Raw genomic sequence first — 19,522 nt, 5'->3', positions numbered from 1 at the left:
AGATTAAAATAAAGGGCACTCTGATAAGAAATTTTCTGTCCCTATCACTCATAAATCTGGAGGAGAAAAAGGAGAGGAAGAAGGATAAATAATAATAGCTGTCACGACATTGTAGTGCTTACTTAGTGCTGGGTGCAGTATTAAGTGCTTTATGTATGCTCATTTAATTCTCAAAACAATTCAATGAGGAAACTGAGTAACAGGCTAAATGACAAGGCACCAGCTATAAAAAGTTGGTTAGAACATGAACCGAATCTGATTCCACAGCCATGCTCAAAGTTTACTATTTAGGAATATTTTTTATAACCGTAAAATTTTTCTTGAATGTTTGTCCAGAGAGTTAAAACTTTAGAAACATTAACAAAGACGTCTCATAAATACTGATTGCCACAGACAAGTGGTGTATTTTCTACAAACCGCTATTTTGGACAGAAGATACTAAAATAATTTTCCCCAGGTGTTTAGAAATTCAGTCAACTTAATGAAAGGACTATAACAACAGTTTCGCAATCTTGTGATATGAAGCACTTTTTCAAATTAATCTGAGTGCCCACCTTACTTCCTTTTAAAATTATATTGAAATCCTAGACCTAGATTTTCTTGACATTTTCTCTGGTATATTATATAGAATTATAGTTTAAAGCCACACACTGTAAAGACAGTTTAGGAGTGATTTATAAAACAGAATTTCACTTTGATTTTGTTAATTCAAGAAGAGGATCTTCAAATGCTGTAATTTAAAAAAATATATTTGGAGTCTTGCTACATGAGGTACTTTAAGCAAGAGCTAGCTAAATTCCTGAACAGTTTAACTCCTCTCATTTTTACTCAGCAGAATTTCAAATAGCAGCTTGTGTACCCAAGTTATTTACATATTTTCTTCTTTAATCATCCCCCTTTCAAAGGACATAGAGTTCATGTACCAACCAGTTTTTATCTCCTAGTTTTATTGCTATTTTTATTTGCTTTCTTTAATGAACAAATCATTTCAGAAACCAGCTTATAAAGTAATACTTGTTTCCACTATTTCATGTAAAAAGCACAGGTCCAACAATTGCATTCTTTACCACCCCCTCCCGTATGTCTCACTACCAAATCACTGTAAGATATCCTAGATTATAAACAGATTAATGTCTTTAAGAATGCAATTCTCGGGCCAGGCACGGTGGCTCAGGCCTATAATTCCAGCACTTTGTGGGGGCCAAAGCTGGTGGATCACAAGGCTAGGAGTTCAATACCAGCCCGGCCAACATGATGAAACCTCCTCTCTACTAAAAATACAAAAATGAGCCGAGCATAGTGGTTGCACGCCTATCATCCCAGCTACTTGGGAGGCTGAGGCAGGAGAATTGCTAAACCCGGGAGATGGAGGTTGCAGGGAGGTAGAGGTTGCAGTGAGCTGAGATTGCGCCACTGGACTCTAGCCTGGGCGACTGAGTGAGACCCTGTCTCAAAGAAGAAAAGAAAGAATGGAATTCTCTCATATATAACTTCCAGACATAGTTATCATAATGTCCATATCCATAAGTAATTGTGACTTGGACAATAACTAATATTCCAGGAACTAGTTATTGGTGAAGTAGGAGGAATTGGGAAAAAAGCTGTTAGGTCATCTAGGTCATCTTAGAATTTGTAGAGAATGGGCAGGTCAAATACCCCTTAAGAAAGCAGATTTCAAAAAACTAGGCCTGATTACATGGAATGAAATTATTGACAAAAGGAGACCCAAATGGTTAGTAAGTTCATGAAAATGTGGTTCTAATTGTTACAGAGGATGTTAATGAGAGAGAGAGAGTAAATAAACCGGGATGGCTAGCACAGGACTCATGGGAAACAGCACACTAGAAAAACAGCAGTATGGCATAATGACTCCAGCATTATTTAATGTCAGGTAAATTATTCCCTTCTTTGAATATGCTTCTTCAGCAGCAAAATGGGGACATTCTCCCTGCAGAGCTGTTGTAGGGGGTCTGTTACCTACTAAAATCAGTATTTCTTTGCAGTCCTTTTTGTCCTTAGGTTAGATCCCATCATTAAGTGAGCACAGTTAGAGTTCTATGTTGAAAAGTTACTTGATAGTTCTTTTTTCCCTTGATGGTTACATGATTAATTGGATATACAATGAGGCTCACTGATTTCAATTTGTATTCAACATTGAAATGTACCTTTTTTCAATAGTTAGTAAGACTACTCTTCTTTACAGCAGTGATACTATTAGTATGAGGTAAACATTTTAGCCAGTTGTCCATGGACTAGAACTTATATGTAAACAATAGAATCAGTATGGTAACATTTATATCTACAACAAAGTATTTATATTACAACAAAGTATTTATGATTGATTTTAAGATAATTGCCTATGGCTCCTGAAAAGACTATATTAACTTCAAAAGTTAGTCTGATTAACTTTGGTTGACACTGACATAGTGCTTTGTGCCAAGCACTGTAAGTGTTTTATTTATATACATGAAACAGACATCTGAGGTATGTTGCCCAAGATCATGCTGCTAGTAAGCTGAACAGAAAGAAATATTTTTTAGACAGGGTCTTGCTTCACTGCCCAGTCTGGAGTGCAGTGGCACAATCATAGCTCACTGCAGCCTTGAACTCCTAGGCTCAAGTGATCCTTCTGCCTCAGCCTCCCGAGTAGCTAGGACTACAGGCACACACCATTATGACTAGCAATTAAAAATTTTTCTGTAGAGATGGGTCTTGCTATGTTGCCCAGGTTGGTTTCAAACTCCTGGGTTCAAGCAGTCCTCCCATCTCAGCCTCCTAAAGTGCTGAGATTACAAGCAAGTGAGCCACCATGTCCGGAGAGAACATGTAGAATTTGAAGCTAGACTCTACAGTCTGTGCTGTTAGCCACTTCAATATAATGTCTCCTGCATTCAAACTGATCACACATATGTTCCTGCCATAAATAGGAGCCACAAAACTTAAACCTTTTCTGGCTTAAGAAATGTGTGACCTGGCCGGGCACGGTGGCTTAAGCCTGTAATCCCAGCACTCTGGGAGGCCAAGGCGGGTGGATCATGAGGTCAAGAGATCAAGAGATCGAGACCATCCTGGTCAACATGCTGAAACCCCATCTCTACTAAAAATACAAAAAATTAGCTGGGCATGGTGGCGTGTGCCTGTAATCCCAGCTACTCAGGAGGCTGAGGCAGGAGAATTGCCTGAACCCACGAGGCGGAGGTTGCAGTGAGCTGAGATCGCGCCATTGCACTCCAGCCTGGGTAACAAGAGCGAAACTCCATCTCAAAAAAAAAAAAGAAATGTGTGACCATAAGAAATTATTGTATCATAACTTTCCCACTATTAAAAATGCTTTCAAAGATAATCAACTTGAGACTAAATCTCTTATACATATTTGTAAATATTATCTAGGCCAAATCAACTGCCCTATCTAACCAATGATTTCACTCAATCAACATTCATTAAACATTGTTGGGAGGTGAAGTGAGTCCTTTTATTCTCCTGTCTTCTCCAAATCCCACTGAAATGACCAATATAATATACCAAAGAAATTGTCAAAAATATCTAGGTCCAGGATTTCAATATAATTTTTAAAAGGCTGGTAACTAATTTGAAAATGTGCTTTATATGAGAATTAAGAATGTAAAATAGTGTTATAGTCCTTTTGTTAGATAAACTAAGTTTCTTAAATGTGTGTTATGTATATATATATATGTGTGTGTATATATATATATAATATTTATACAAAATTCCATAGCAGCATGGGAAAATGACAAGAATGCCATCAACAAAGCAGAATCACTGGACAATTTCTTGAATGTATACAAGAGAAAACAGATTCACAGAAAAGGAGTAAGTATCTCTGTAGCCTTTATCAATTCAGTCAAAAGACAGTCTTCTTCATTAGAGAAGTTGATGGATTTTCTAAAAAGAAATCAGTAAAACCCCAAGCTCAGAGAAACAGGAGCTGAGCACAGCAGAGGGCTATTGGTTAAGTCAATGGAAACTAACCACTGAGAATGGCTGATGATATCTGTACCCCGAACTTTTTCACCTGGGTACGAACTGTTTGAATGGCCGCTGGAGATTTGCCACAACAGGCTCTTAAAGAGAAGGGCAGAGTGCAGTAGGAGGTGATGGATAAGAGATACAGTATTTGAGTTAATTCTATGCTAATAAAAAGAGACAAAAGTACTGCCCAGCAACTTACAGAGGCAAAAAATAAAAGAAATAGCACAGTAGGGAAAATCCATAATGTATCCAACATCCCTGATAACTGTCAAGATAGTCACAGTAAAGGATAATTAAATCTTAAATACAGGGTGGTCCACTTAAAGCTGACATCTTACATAGCTAATGGTGCAATTCTAAATGGTTACAGGATAATAATAGCTACCTACTGAATGGTAAGAACTTAGAAAGAGTCTGAGGTTCCCGGGATTAGTCCTGTATTAGTAACATGTCAACATTAAAGGGTTTGTCTTCTAATCCTAATCCACTAGATTTTATCCGGAGTATAAGTCTAAAAGGTGATTTAGTACACTGATAGATGACTGTCTACATTTGTTTTAAATAAGATTCTTTGCTATGGTTTCTTAAGTGACTCAATTAAAAAAATTTTTTAAACCCAAAGTATTTTGTCTACAGGATGAAAAAAGAGTCTCACATTTTATGTTTCACCATAAAAAATGATTAAGACTATACCATAAATTATCTGATAGGCTACCTGTGATTTTCAAACATCCTTTACATTTAGAACCCTTAGGGGAAAAAAAAAGAACCCTTGATTGACACTTGGTACTGTCTTAGTCCACTTGGGCTGCTATAACAAAGGACCTGGTGGCTTAAAAGCAATTGAAATTCATTTCTTACATTTCTGGAGGCTGGAAATCTGAGAACAGGGTGCCAGCAAGGCCCAGTTCTGGTGAGGGTCTTCTAAGTTACAAACTGGTAACTTCTCATTGTATCTTCATATAGCAGAAAGCGGGCTAGACCTCTTTTTAATCACCTCCCCAAATCCCTCTGCCTAATACCACCACATTGGGGGTCTGTGAATTTGGAAGGAGGGGCACATTCAGTTCATAATAGTGACTAACCTCAACTAATGAGGTTAGCATCATGGTTTACATACCCAGCCAGTTGGGGAAATCTACCCTAGGACTACAGAATACATCCATAACCCAGTTAACAAATGTTGGCTACTGTACGAAGGTTGACAGAATGCTAGTGGCTTAGTAGAATCTGTCATCGCACTTGAAAAATCCACAAATATATGTTACCTTTGATAGGCAGTAGAGCACCTGCATATGAGCATTTGGACAGGCTGTCTAGTACTCTTAGTGCACTGGGCTGGAAGAAAGTAGCAATCCAAGTATCAGGGGCACCGTTACAACAGACATCATAAAAGTGATATCATCAGGGCCAGGGCAGTGGCTCACCTCTGTAATCTCAGCACTTTGGGAGTCCAGGGCAGGAGGACTGCTCGAGTTCAGGAGTTCGAAATTGGCCTGGGCAACATAGTGAGATTATTTTTTTTAATTAAAAAAAAAAAAAGTGATATGGGTAGCCAGGGCTAAAACAATGATATATCCTAGTTTAAAAAGATCAGATTGTTTTCAGTGACTGTATGGTGGGCAAATCATTAACCGCAATGTTTATGTTCTATGTATCAAATGTGGTAAGAGATTAATCCATTTAGTTGCTTACCACAATAACAACAGTTACCATGCGTGCCTGCTCTATGGTAGATGTTTCAGATATGTTAACTTTAATTCTTACAACCACCCTTCAAGGTAACAAGTATTATTCCCATTTATACATGAAAAAACTATAGCTCAAAGAGGCCAAAAAAAACACGCTCAAAGCCACTCAGCTGGTAAACAGCAGAACCAGAACATTTGAACTGAGTTCTGACGTTAACACTATTCTTTTTTGTTTTTTTTGTTTTTGAGACAGGGTCTCACTCTGTCACCCAAGCCCAATCTTGGCTCACTGCAACTTCCACCTCCCAGGCTCATGAGATCCTCCCATCTCAGCCTCTTGAGTAGCTGGGACTATAGGTACATGCCATCACACCAGGCTAATTTGTTTTGTTTTTTGTAGACATGAGGTTTCGCCATGTTGCCCAGGCTGGTCTCGAACTCCTTGAGCTCAAGTGATCTGCCTACCTTGGCCTCCCAGAGTGTTGGGATTACAGGTGTGAGCCTGGCTCCCGTATCTTTTAATTATAACTTTGTGAATAAAATACTTTCCTAAGAATTTAACATATCACATACACTCACTTCTATTTTCAAGTAAGAGGAGATTCATGAAGATGAAGCGGGGAACACGAACTATTTTTCAGTTGAGGAAAATAAAGAATAACAAAACTCAGGTAATTTTTCAAGTACAAACAAAACATTTACGGGAAAGCCAGAATTAGAACCCATATTTCAATATATGTACTCTTTGAGTTAAAAAGACTTCATTTGCACCTTATCATACCTAAAGTGGCACACAAAATAGTTTTTCTCCTTACACTACCCAACCATGGAGGTCCCCTCAACAAACAGTAACCACACTAATGGCCCTTCCCATGGGCTCAGATGAGGAACACTGGATCCAACCTCTTCTATTTCATCTTGCTTCCTCATGGGAGAGATCATTTACCCATTACAAGTTCCTCACCACCCCCTGCCTACCCGCTCCATAGCAAACTACACATATCATATGCGCATGCATGCAATCACACATATCTTCCTCAGCTCCACTGAGTTAACTCTACCTCAGGTTATTCCACTTCAGGAAACCTCTTGCACATACTTTCTCCCTACTTTCTCTATCAGGGCAATTTACTGGCAAGCCAGAAAACTCAAAACACTGTTGACATCTGTAAGAAGAATCTCAGTGAACAACTGTATCACATAGGAGGAATGTTGTAAGCTTTGAAGTCAAACTGATAAAGAGTCAGAGAAATAAGCTGCCCTTTCTTATTCCTTTTTATCTTTTGAAGATGCAAATAGTAAAGCAACTGTATTGCTTTCTACTGTTTTGTTATTGCAAAAGTAAATATTTCAGCTCAACCTGGTCTTATGGGCTAGTCTAGATATCGAACTTCCGTATTGACCCAGAGAATCAACAAAACAACCTACAAATTATGTTTCATCTTATAATATTAAAGTCAGGAATGATTCGTATAGTAGTTGGACTTTATTTTCCAAAAGAAAACCAACTGATACAGGACCGGGCACAGTGGCTCATGGTTGTAATCCTAGTACTTTGGGAGGTCGAGACGGATGGATCACCTGATGTGGAGAGTTTGAGACCAGCCTGGCCAACATGGCAAAACCCTGTCTCTACTAAAAATGCAAAAATTAGCCAAGCATGGTGGCATGCACCTGTCATCCCAGCTACTCAGGAGGTTGAGGCAGGAAAGTCACTTGAACCCCAGAGGCAGAGGTTACAGTGAGCTGAGACTGCACCACTGCACTCTAGCCTGGGTAACAGAATGAGATTCCGTCAAAAAATAAAATAAAAAATTGGTTTACGCCGGGCGCGGTGGCTCACGCCTGTAATCCCAGCACTTTGGGAGGCCGAAGCGGGTGGATCACGAGGTCAAGAGATCGAGACCATCCTGGTCAACATGGTGAATCCCCATCTCTACTAAAAATACAAAAAATTAGCTGGGCATGGTGGCGTGTGCCTGTAATCCCAGCTACTTAGGAGGCTGAGGCAGGAGAATTGCCTGAACCCAGGAGGCGGAGGTTGCGGTGAGCCGAGATCACACCATTGCACTCCAGCCTGGGTAACAAGAGCGAAACTCCGTCTCAAAAAAAAAGAAAAAAAAAAAAGAAAACCAACTGATACATTAAAATAATAAAGACTGAATTCTATGGATATGCAGCTACTTTGATATGTAACAATTTCAGTATCACACTTGTCAAAATGAGAAGAGACTGAGAGTGCCAAATATTCCTGTCTTCTGAGCTCTAGTCCCTTTCTTCCTGCATATCCTACTCTCACCTCGAACAGAACATGTTTAAACCAATTTCTCACTTTTTACAATCACCTCACTCTCTAAATTCCCAATTTTATTCCCTAGCCCCGGTTCAAAATCTTAGTGTTAACCATAACATTTCCTCTCCTACCATGCGCAAGCTTAGACTGAATGCTAAGGTACCAAGATCAATAAATCATATTCCCTGCTCTCAAAGAACTTAAAAAAATCTATACTAGAAAAAAATTTCTACTAGAAAATAGGGCAAGTGCCACACAAATAACCGTGATACAGATATACTACCATAAAAAATGTGCAAAGTGTTACCAAGGGGGGAACAATCACTTTAGGTAAGGGATCAAAAAAGGTTTTGTGAAGATGGCAGCTGATATGCTTGGAAGATGGGTAGGATACTGATAAAACAGTGACTGGAGAGGATATTTCAGGTTGAGAATAAAAAACAGGAGAATTACAGATGAGAATACAGATTGTACTTAGGAAACAGAGAGTAATACAGAGGGGCTAGAATGTACATCCATGCAGGGAAAACACAGGATCTAAGGCCATTAAGTATTATAAAGTGGAGCTATATTGTGGAAATCCTTGAATGTCTTTTCTTTTGCGGAAGATTAAGTCACTGAAGGTTTCTGGTACAAGCGCATCCAATAGTTAAGAGCCAGGATCCACTGTGTGACATTAGGCAAGTGACTTCTCTGTATTTTTATAGGGCTGTCTAAATAACAGCATTTACACAGAGACATTGCGGGGATCAATTAACCCATGTAAAATGTCTAGAAAAGAAATTGTCACAAAGTAAATGCTATGTATTTCTCTATTTGTCCTTTAGAAAGATAAAATAAGCTGCAATATAGAGAAATGGACTGGAATAGAAATTTCCCTGCCTTCCATCTACCTTTACTCATGCCATTCCCACTTCAAGAACAAGAACCACCCAAGTCTTCCTTATGAAATACTCATTATTAACGTATCATCTGTTAATAAGCTCAAATTCCACCTCCTCTCTGATTGCCTGATCATATGTATACAATTTTATCTTACTAGAGTATAGGGTACCTCAAGGACTTTTTTCATTTGCTTAAACATAATCTCTCTGATTATTTCAGTACAGATTCCTTACAGACCACAAATACATCAATAGCGTTTGTCGCAAGACCATCTGGAATAAAGTCCAATGGCATAGGGAATACCTATGGAAAGATTTTTTAAATGTCCATAGTAAATTAAAGATTTATTTTATTAAAATAATACTTTGTAAATGAAATGGTCACATCTCTTTGATAGTCTAAGTGGCCTTAAAGATTTTTGCTTTTGGAAGTCAGTGGGCTGGTCAGCAGAACTGATCTGAACATGGCCTGTGCTTGAAAAGAGCTTCTATTATTATGGCTGAAATTAGACCCAACAATGTTCCAGGTAAACAATTTACTGTGAATATATTGCAATAGAGAATTCTGTTCTTCCTTTTTCTTACTTGACCTACCCGACTGCATTTTTTTCTGCTGTTCTCTCTCTAACTATAGCAGTGTATGGTCCCTGGTTGAACAGATCTATATTAAAAGTCAACAGCTGCCTTTTTGCTCAATATATATAACGGCAAGTGTCAAAATGCCAAATGTGACATTTTATTTATAGCAAAGCTAGTATAATGAGACACACAAAAAAGTGCAGCCTTTTGCTAATTAAAAAAAAAGCAGTTATTCAAAGATATGTCAATATATTTCAACAATGAATTGGAGTCACACACTGAAACATCCCTCAAGCAAACTAGACATGCTGGTTGGTATATACTCACAAATACATGTAAGTACATTCATAGCAACACCCAAGGCCATATGTTCTTTATTTTGTCAATTCTAAAGTACTAAACCCCAAAGAACATCACATTCTACTTGCTCATTGCATATCTGGCAAGAATTCTCCATGTAATTTACAGGTAACAAGAGAATACACACTAAAATTTACAAACATAGTATATTTAAGTGAAATACACAGTAAGGGTATATTATTGAAAAACGATTTTAATCCAGGTACTTATTTTAAGGTATCTTGATATTCAAAGATCTTCAGGTTTCCTCATGGCTTTTATCTAATCCTCTTTAGGATTTCTACAACAGCTTTCCCAACATTACTTTTTCATCAGTTTGTAGTCGATAAAGGATGAAATAAGTGCTATTTTCAATCTGTTGTTATCAATTGAATCAGGTTTTCTAATTATAAAGCCGATAGCTGCTTAATTGGGTAAGGAATTCTAGAAAGTACTTGGAAAAAAAATGTGTAGCTTCAGAACTTGAAAATAAAACATTCTGACTACCAAAAAGACATGAATGTCATGTTATATAAACCATCACAAAGGTAAAGCTGTAAATATGAAATTTATACCTATATACTCGTCACTGCTATCACTGTATAACCTAATTTCCTGGGTTTCTTAAAGAAGTGTATCAAACAAGGTCACTATGTAAATAATTATGCATTAAGGTTGCATGCTTAAGCTCTTATTTATTTATTTATTTATTTTTTTTTTTGAGACGGAGTTTCGCTGTTGTTACCCAGACCAGAGTGCAATGGCACAATCTCGGCTCACCGCAACCTCCACCTCCTGGGTTCAGACAACTCTCCTGCCTCAGCCTCCCGAGTGGCTGGGACTACAGGCGTGTACCACCATGCCCAGCTAATTTTTTGTATTTTTAGTAGAGATGGGGTTTCACCTTATTGACCAGGATGGTCTCGATCTCTTGACTTTGTGATCCACCTGCCTCAGCCTCCCAAAGTGCTGGGATTATAGGCGTGAGCCACCACGCCCAGCTAAGCTCTTATTTATAATTCAACAATAACAATTTCATAAAGAGCTACACTTCATTACATGTCTAAATTTCCCCTATAAGATTACACAATATGGCCCACCACCTAAGTATGCATTGAAATGGGTTATGGAAAAAACAAACTCACAGTTGCATTACAGCAGCTAGTAACTAGAAAAAAATTTATTCCATAAACTAAATTTTCAGTTATACTGTTTGCCAGGTTTCTATAAAGAACCAACTACCTCATATATTTCAAACTTATTTTCACACTTTGAGGTGAGAAAAATTGACTTGATACTCCAACTGTACTACGAACTCTTAGACAAATTCCTTTAAAAATAACTTCTGAACTAAATGATCTTAACAATACACTGTGGTTAATACTCTTGAACCCACAGGAGAACAAAGTCGGGGTCTAAATCTGCATAACTATTGGAAGAAAGAGGTATTTATCAGGTCTGAATGACAGAATTTTTATTAATAAAAAATCCTCAACTGCAACTTGTCTAAGATCAATTACATGGCTAGTAAATAGTGGGGCTGGGACTTGGCTACATGCTGATTTGCCCCAAAGTCTGTGTGCCATTTCCACTATGCTATGCTGTCTTTCACTTAGAAAACCTCTTCAATCTGTTCCAGAAACATATAAACCCGGGTACTCCTTGGTTTTGGTGCTTACATGTGTCCCATTAAGTGTATATTACATTGAGTGTAACTGACTATGCAGTCTCTCTTCCCAGATTGGACCCAGCTGGGCTCACGAACATTCAAATACATACACACCATGTGGCCTTAAATCTCTTTCTGGAACAAGGAAGGTATAAGTAAATAAATAAAACAGACAGTACAAAAAGGAAACACTAAAAAATCCAGATGTTTTGAACTTTTATATAGTAAGTGACTAATATTTGAGCATTTACTATATACTGGACAATGTGCTAATCTCTCATATGCCACATTTTATTTCCTCACAACTATCTTTTGAGGTAAATATCTCATCTCCATTTTATAGCTGAAAAATCAAATTACATGCCCTAAATCATAAAGCTAATAAAAAGAGAATCCAAGAATCAAAATGAGATATGCCTGACTCCAAATCCAACAGAACCAATTTACTATACTGCAACTGAAATATACACTCACTATTTATCAGGAAAGGGATTAAAGAATGATGTTTTTGGTCACACTAAACGGAACAGTGGAGATCTGATGTATGTAACTATTACTACGCAAAATTTGAAAGGGGTTCTGGCAGTCAAATAAGGAAGGATGCAACAAGTATGGCCAATCTAACAAATGCATCAGCAGTCTTTAATTTTTTTTTTCTTCTGAATTTCCTTCTTTTAGTGATTTCCATGTAGGCATGCCTTCTGTTCATGTCCTTGATCCTAAATTCCCCCTCTCCAAAAACATTTAGGGTTATATACACTCTCGATTCTGAAGTGGTTCCATCTCTGTTGGTAACAGTAAAAGAGATGATGTCTGGAACTAAGTCTGTAAAGGAAATATTAATGCTTTGTTCAGGAGATCTAATCTCCTATTGGAAAATCTGGTCTACACTGGGAATTCACAGTATCATAATAAATGATTTCAAGCTTTAAGCATGTTCTGTGAGTACTGTAAAAAGACCGTTTTTTGAATTTCTATTGATAATTACTTGATATGCTGAAATAAATTATACTGATAATGTCACTTTTTTAAAAAATAAATTTTAAAAACATCTTTTTTTCTTTTTTTAATTGTACTTTAGGTTCTGGGGTACATGTGCAGATCATGCAGGATTGTTTGATCCACATGGCAATGTGGTTTGCTGCCTCCATCCCCCCGTCACCTACATCTGGCATTTCTCCCCATGTTATCCCTCAGACCTCCCCACCCCCCCGCTGTCCCTCCTTTGCCCCCCACAACAGACCCCAGTGTGCAATGCTCCTCTCCCTGTGTCCATGTGTTCTCATTGTTCAACACCTGCCTGTGAGTAAGAACATGCAGTGTTTGATTTTCTCTTCTTGTGTCAGTTTGCTGAGAATGATGGCTTCCAGATTCATCTACGTCCCTACAAAGGACACGAACTCATCATAAAAACATCTTTTAATCACTTTATCTTCATAGACTTTTATACTTGGAAGTAAAAAACAGAATGGTTCAAATGTCCACCAACTGACGAATGGCTACATAAATGTGGTCTATTCATATAATGGAATACTTGGCAATAAAAAGAAATACATAGCCAGGTGTGGTGGTCCACATCTATAGTCCCAGCTACTTGGGAGGCTGAGGCTGGAGGACTGCTTGAGCCCCAGGAGTTTGAATCCAGCCTGGGCAACATAGCAAGAGCCTGTCTCTTAAAGAAAAAAAAAATACCATAACATGGATGAACTTTGAAAACATTATGCTCAGTTTAAGGAGCCAGTCACAAAGGATCACATAGATTCTATGACTGGAAATGTCCAGAATAGTCAAATCAACAGACAGAAAGCATATTAGGGATTGCCTAGGAGGCTAAGAGACACCTCTTTACCTGAACTTGGAGTAATGAAAGTGTTCTAAGATGGACGATGGTGATGGTAGCACACAATTCTGTGAAGATTCTAAAAGTCACTGATTTGTATACTTTAAATGGTTGAATTTTATGATTATGTGAATTACATCTCAATTAAGCTGTTTAAAAAAGAAATTTACTGGAAACAGGTTCAAAAGGCCAAGGAAGAAATCTTATTAATGTTTTTTAAATTCAAGGAGAACACAATCTCAAAACTTTTGCCCTTTTAGGTAACCAAATCCTGTCCTCTGTAAGTAATGCCCAAAGTGATTATCAAAATGAGGTTCATGATAGGTTTGTTTAACAACTGATGTTAGAGCTCTTCCATGTCAAAGTACCTTTGTGATCACTGGAGCTGTCACAGTTCCAGGGAAAGGACTATTATTTAATAGTGTTCTATTACTTAATGAACAGGGCTGCTTGAGCAACCTGTAATTTTAATGTTTTAAACTGAGGATCTCCAATGTGTAGGCCAGGATCTACCTGCAGATCTTGAACCCTTATAAGATAGATGTAACACACCACAGTCCCTTATCTGAGGTTTATCAGAATTTCCTATGAAGTAAGTAGGAGCCAGCAGAATAAGAAATGACACCCCTCACCAAGTCTTTTACTTCCCCGAACACTTGCCAATCTTTAGACTTAAGAAAAAGAAAACTCTCCCTCACAAAATGCCAGACATATACCGGGTTTTAAATAGGTAAGGCTTTCTCCTTCTTCCCAATTTTACTATCCATGAGCGACGGAGAGCAGGAGGAGAGGACAGAATCCTGTTAGCATAATACTGTTAGCTTATTTGGGTCTCCTCATGCAATCCTTGACGGGTCATGAGAAGTGACTACATCTGACTGTTAGTTTAGGAGGAAATACTAGGCATGTGTGAACCAGCATTTTGCCCTTGTGAGCACTCACCTCTCCTTTGTCATTCTACAGTGTTATAGGGGCAGGTCCCCCAGTTCTGTCTGGGACTGGATAGTTAAGTTTGCTCAATTTTGAGGTCCAGGAGTAAGCCCCAAATATAAGTGACATTCTCCAATATCCTCTTTCCTAGTAATAAAATAATATTTTCGCCCCTAAGTACCTTATTCCTTTTTTGCCCCTCAACTAGTTCAGAATATAAGCAGGAAAGAGGATGTCAGCTTTAGAGACCCCCCCTCTAAACAGTAACTAACATCCCATCTAGACAATTTAAAAAACAGTAAGAATGAAAATATCTTCAGAAATGAATACACTAACTTTAAATTAGTCATGACAAACTATATGTGAACATAATAACCACTTTAGAGAAATTTTGACGAGACATAAGGGAGAAGTTCTTTCAGATATTTGAAAGAGACTTTTGGGGAACATCTGGAAATCTTCATAAAGAACACAGGGTAAATCCATTTAGGACGATTAGGATTACGGTCACTGAATCCTCACTGTGAAGAGATAATGCCTCCCTCACTAAAGGGATCTGCGGGCCATTTACATTTATCAGAGAAACAGCTTTTCTTAACTGTTTATCTTGTTAAAATTAACTAACACTAAATTCCCCGCCCCCAAAAAAAGTCTCTTCAAGGGTGAGAAGAGAGTGACAGTGAAATGAAGCTTAAATAAGTTATTTAATAAATAAGTTATTTAATAAGCTTAAAAAATAAATTAAGCTTTGTATAAGTCTCTAAGCTTATACAAAGCAAAGATTATCACTTTAAGATTGAAACCCAAGTTTCCTCCTTTCCCTCTTTGGTAATCTGGGGAAAACTCCAGCCACTGAAGAATTTTAATTTCCTTTAGGTAAAAGGTGTGCATAAATAACATATAGGTAATACTTCAATGAGGAATTTTCTTGAATGCAATCTTCGCAGCACTGAAACTCCAATCTCACATGCAAAGCACTGCTGTGTGGGGAAAAATGTGAAAATGACTCTTTTACATTGGCCAAATAGAAACATCCTAAGGAATCAGATCAAGTAACAGATGTCAAAGTGCTTGAAAAACTATGAAGCATTATGTAAAATCAAACATACTGCTGTTGATGTTGAGTTCCAGCAACCAGCAGAAATTTGACCTTAGCATACAGAATTACATAATTTTGCCACTGTATTCATCTACCAATTACTATTTCTGGTTACACTAACAGAAAGAGTCCTTATTAGCATGCCTTCCCTCACATTCTTTCCCAATCCATATAATACGATCTTTTCATATCTTCAAAAGTTTGTGCATAATCCACAAGCCATTAGAACAGGTAGATGAAATGTTAAATACACAGGTGAAAATAAAAGGAACGCACTTTCTCTGTATCTAGACCAGGACAATAAAAACATGAAAAACTATGCTGTCCAAAGTATGGTCCATAATCTTAGAGTAACATAGTTTATCAATAGGGATTTTAGGAAGTTACTTTTTAAAAAAAATTTCCTTCTATGGTACTTCAAGTAGGAGCTAAGGACAGAGATGAGAGTGTGGAGAGGTGAGACCGGAAGAGAAAGAACAGCACAGAAGCGGCAGAGAAAGTCCAAAGCCAAGAGGGATGTACATTTAACTTGTTCTAAGCCTGGCTGTATTATTCTTAATGTTTCCTTATTTCCTAGAATATCTAATAGAAGAAAACGTGTCATTTCTCACAGCTCTGGGCTTTCCTTTCAAAACTGGGATTCTGACACCTGTTCTTATAAACTAGAACGGCAATATAACAATATATAATTTTTGTTGAGCATTTACTGTGTCAGGTACTGTTCTAAATGTTTTACATGGATTAACTCAGTTAATTATCACAATATCCCAATAAGATGGGTACTTTTATTATTCCCACTTTACAAAGGAGAAAGCAGAGATGGAGGTTAAAGAATCTGCCCTAAAGCCATAGAGCTATGAAATGATGAAGTCTAGTCTTGAATTCTGAAACATTCCCTAAGGAGCTCACTGCAGTGGTTTTCAAGCTACATTCTGCAGACTCTTTCAGCTCCGAAAGTTCTACTTCTGAAATGCATTTTACCCTGTTTAAAAACAGCAATGAAAACATCACAATCAAAACTTTATGGGCTGAATATAATACACTAAAGGGAACCAACACATTCACTTTTTGTTGCCAGGTTACGTTGCTTCTGTGCAGCCCTTGAAATAAGGCTAGACCTGTCACCCCTGAACTCTCACTTGAACTTCTTGTAAATGTTTCATTGATTTGGAAGGTGTTCACTTTTGTTTAATTGAAGACTACATCTGCCTGCTCAGGTGAGACTGTACAGCATACAAGCTCAAGCACAAGAGTGAACAAAGGAACATATTGTCCCATTCATTTTATGTTTTGGGGGTTTACTGCCTGATATACGTAAGGCAAGAAATACATGCTAGATAAGAATTTAAAAATTTTCCTATGTTCCTACTACCTCTTATTCCTCTTTCTAGCTATAATATTTAATGGAATGGTATCCTGAGATGGCAGGGGAAACTTTTAGGAAAAAAGATCACTTCCCCCATCCCACATCAGCTCCACATTTTCACTGTTACACTCTGGTCCTTGTGCCTATGATCCCCTGCCATTCCACTTTGCTGGATCAATCACTTCCACTCTGACTGGTCTTCAAGTTTATTGAGTCCACTGTTCCACTGGCCATGTACCATCTGCTATTCGACTGATCAATCCATTAGTCTTTGTCCACTTTCACTCTTTATCCAGCTGATACTCCGCAAGCCATCATTACAATACTTTGGCCACTATCCTAAATACCTTGGCTGCTGTCATTTCATTGCGTATCTGGCAAACCCCAACCTTGAATGAAGCCTTCTACTGGCTTTCACATTATTCTTGGTATTTCCTTATTTCCAAGAACGGTTGGAAAACTCACCTACCTCAATATCAAAGTAACTGAGCACTACTAGAGAAGGTCAAGAGAGCAGATAGGTTATCACACTATATCTCCATGACCATCAACTTCCATGAGGCATCAATGCTGCTAGACGATCCTACTTATCACTGTTGACAAGCTTTCTCTGCAATTATTTTTTTTCAAGCAGTTTCCATTTCCTGAAACCTTGGACATCCATTCCTCCCATCTCCGTGGCAACTCATAGCCGATTTTGCCTCCAAATTTAAAGAGTTACACTCATCCTATCCTTGCTTTCTTCCGAATACAAGAGGAATTTGCCCTTTTCTTTTTATTTTTTAAAGACATAGTGCCATTCTGTGGCCCAGGCTGGAGTGCAGTGGCTGAAGGGCAGTGGTGCAGTATCAGCTTACTGCAACCTCTGCCTCTCAGGTTCAAGCGATTCTCTTGACTTGGCCTCCTGAGTAGCTGGGATGACAGGTGTACGCCCCCGGGCCTGGCTAATTTTTTGTATTTTTCGTATATTTGTATTTTAGGGTCTCACCATAATGGCCAGGCTAGTCTCAAACTCCTGTCCTCAGGTGACCTGTCCATCTTGGCCTCCCAAAGCTGGGATTATAGGCGTGAGCCACCGCACCTGGCTATGCCCTTTTCTATCTTAAGGAATGTTACACTATCACTTATCTTTCTTCTCTTTTACATGTAACAATTCTTCTCTTTCAACTATATCTTTCTCATGGACATTTGGTCTATTTTATCTATTGGGATTCTATCTAAAACTTCTTTGTAAAATGACGTTTCTGCTAGAGCACTGAAAACTCTTTTCCCCTAAGTATGTAAAGCCCAAACGTCTCAGAAAAGGAGTCAATACATATATAAGTAGGATAACATCAACAGGTCCCGAACTAGATGTCACACATGTAACCGTGTTGACTGGCAGCAACAATATTTTCATAAACGAAGCCGATAATACCACCAAATTCGAAACCATCCTGATCCTTTCTTCATATGTTTTACAATTAAGAGCTCTGCTAAAACTCTATAGGCAAGAAAAGTAGCAGAATTTTTAGAGTGTTATTTTAATAACCAGTGAATCTGACAGCATGATTTTGTGTTACTAGGTCTAGATTGGGGGAGAGAAGGGAGGGAGGAGGAAGCAACAAATGTCCCAGCTACCACTTTTTTTTAAGAGCTAAAAATACTGCAGGATAAATACAGAACCATAAGTAATACTTAAGAAGTTTTCACAGCACAGTGATGCATTTTTATAAGAAATTATCCACGGAGGGAGCCTGACATTCCCAACCCCCCAACAGTTCCTTCACCTGCCCTGAACAAGCAGTTAAAAAACAAGACCATTCCTTAAATCGGAGCAGCTCTCCTGACAGCTGTTTACGTTAATTAAGGTTTGGTCTCACAGGTCTGGGAGAGGGGGAGAAAGAGAGGCGGGGGACTCAGGGAAGGAGGAGAGGTAGCAGGAAAAGAAGTGGCCCAAGCTGAGAAAAGTCTGCGAAGCGCATTACCTGGGGTATCCTTCAGAAAGATGCCCGCCTCTTTCCGAGGGCACCACCTTGCCTCTCCCGCCCACAGCTCCGTGGCGTTTACAGCAAGCACTGCTACCGCTGCCGGGCTGCCTGCAACTCTAATGTGTTATTTAATTTTGTAACTACTATTAAGATCTCTCCAGCGTTTTTGTGATGTGCTGGAATGAAAGACGCTCCATAAAATGAGGTTTATTATTAGTAGTATTATAGCTCCCGGGCCTAAAATAAAGCAAAATTATAACCACATACACACTTCAAAGGGAAAATCCGAAGCCACAAGCGTCTCAAACACTGCCAAGCGGGCAGGGGATGGGTGGGGGCGGGAGCGGGAGGGATGGGGGGCTCCATTCAGGTGCCCCCTCCAACTCCCACCAGCCCCACCAGCTCTCCCAGCACCCACCATTCACCCTGCCTGGTGGGGTCAACGCCCGCAGCCCGGGCACCTGGTCCCCGGCCGCAGCTTCCTCTAGTGGTGGAGGGTCTGGGGTCGGAGCTGACCCCTCGGCCTCCCCTCGCCCACCAGCTCTCCAGTGGCTCCCGCACTGCCCTGCAGGCTGCCTCACTTCCAGCCCCAGCCTCGCCGCCTGGTTTCTAATTCCCTAGCAGGCGCCGCAGTTTCCTCCCGTCTCCCACCTTGACTTTTTTTTTTTTTAATCCAGAACGAAGCTCCTTCCTCAACGATCCCTCACATCGGAGGGCTGCTCCCCTCCTCCCCGGTCCGGGACCCTTTTCCCGTCCGCCACTTTTCCTGTCCTCTTCTCCGTCCCCTTCCTCCGCGGCCCGGGTCTCCCCTCCGCCCCCGGGCTCCTCAGGCCAGTCCCTGGCCGGGACCCTCCGCCCCGTCTTCTCCTCAG

General features: G+C 39.2%; 1 protein-coding gene across 1 annotated transcript in view; it reads right to left on the bottom strand.

Moving 5' to 3' along the window:
* MOSMO (modulator of smoothened) overlaps positions 1 to 19,522 on the bottom strand; it is an 83,005-nt gene that overhangs the window by 63,117 nt on the left and 366 nt on the right. The window lies entirely within an intron of this gene.

Source organism: Callithrix jacchus, chromosome 12 (genome assembly GCF_049354715.1).
Source record: "Callithrix jacchus isolate 240 chromosome 12, calJac240_pri, whole genome shotgun sequence".
Taxonomy (NCBI): domain Eukaryota; kingdom Metazoa; phylum Chordata; class Mammalia; order Primates; family Cebidae; genus Callithrix; species Callithrix jacchus.
The sequence above is the reverse complement of the archived record's forward strand: the minus strand, read 5'-3'. Positions and strand labels throughout refer to the sequence as shown.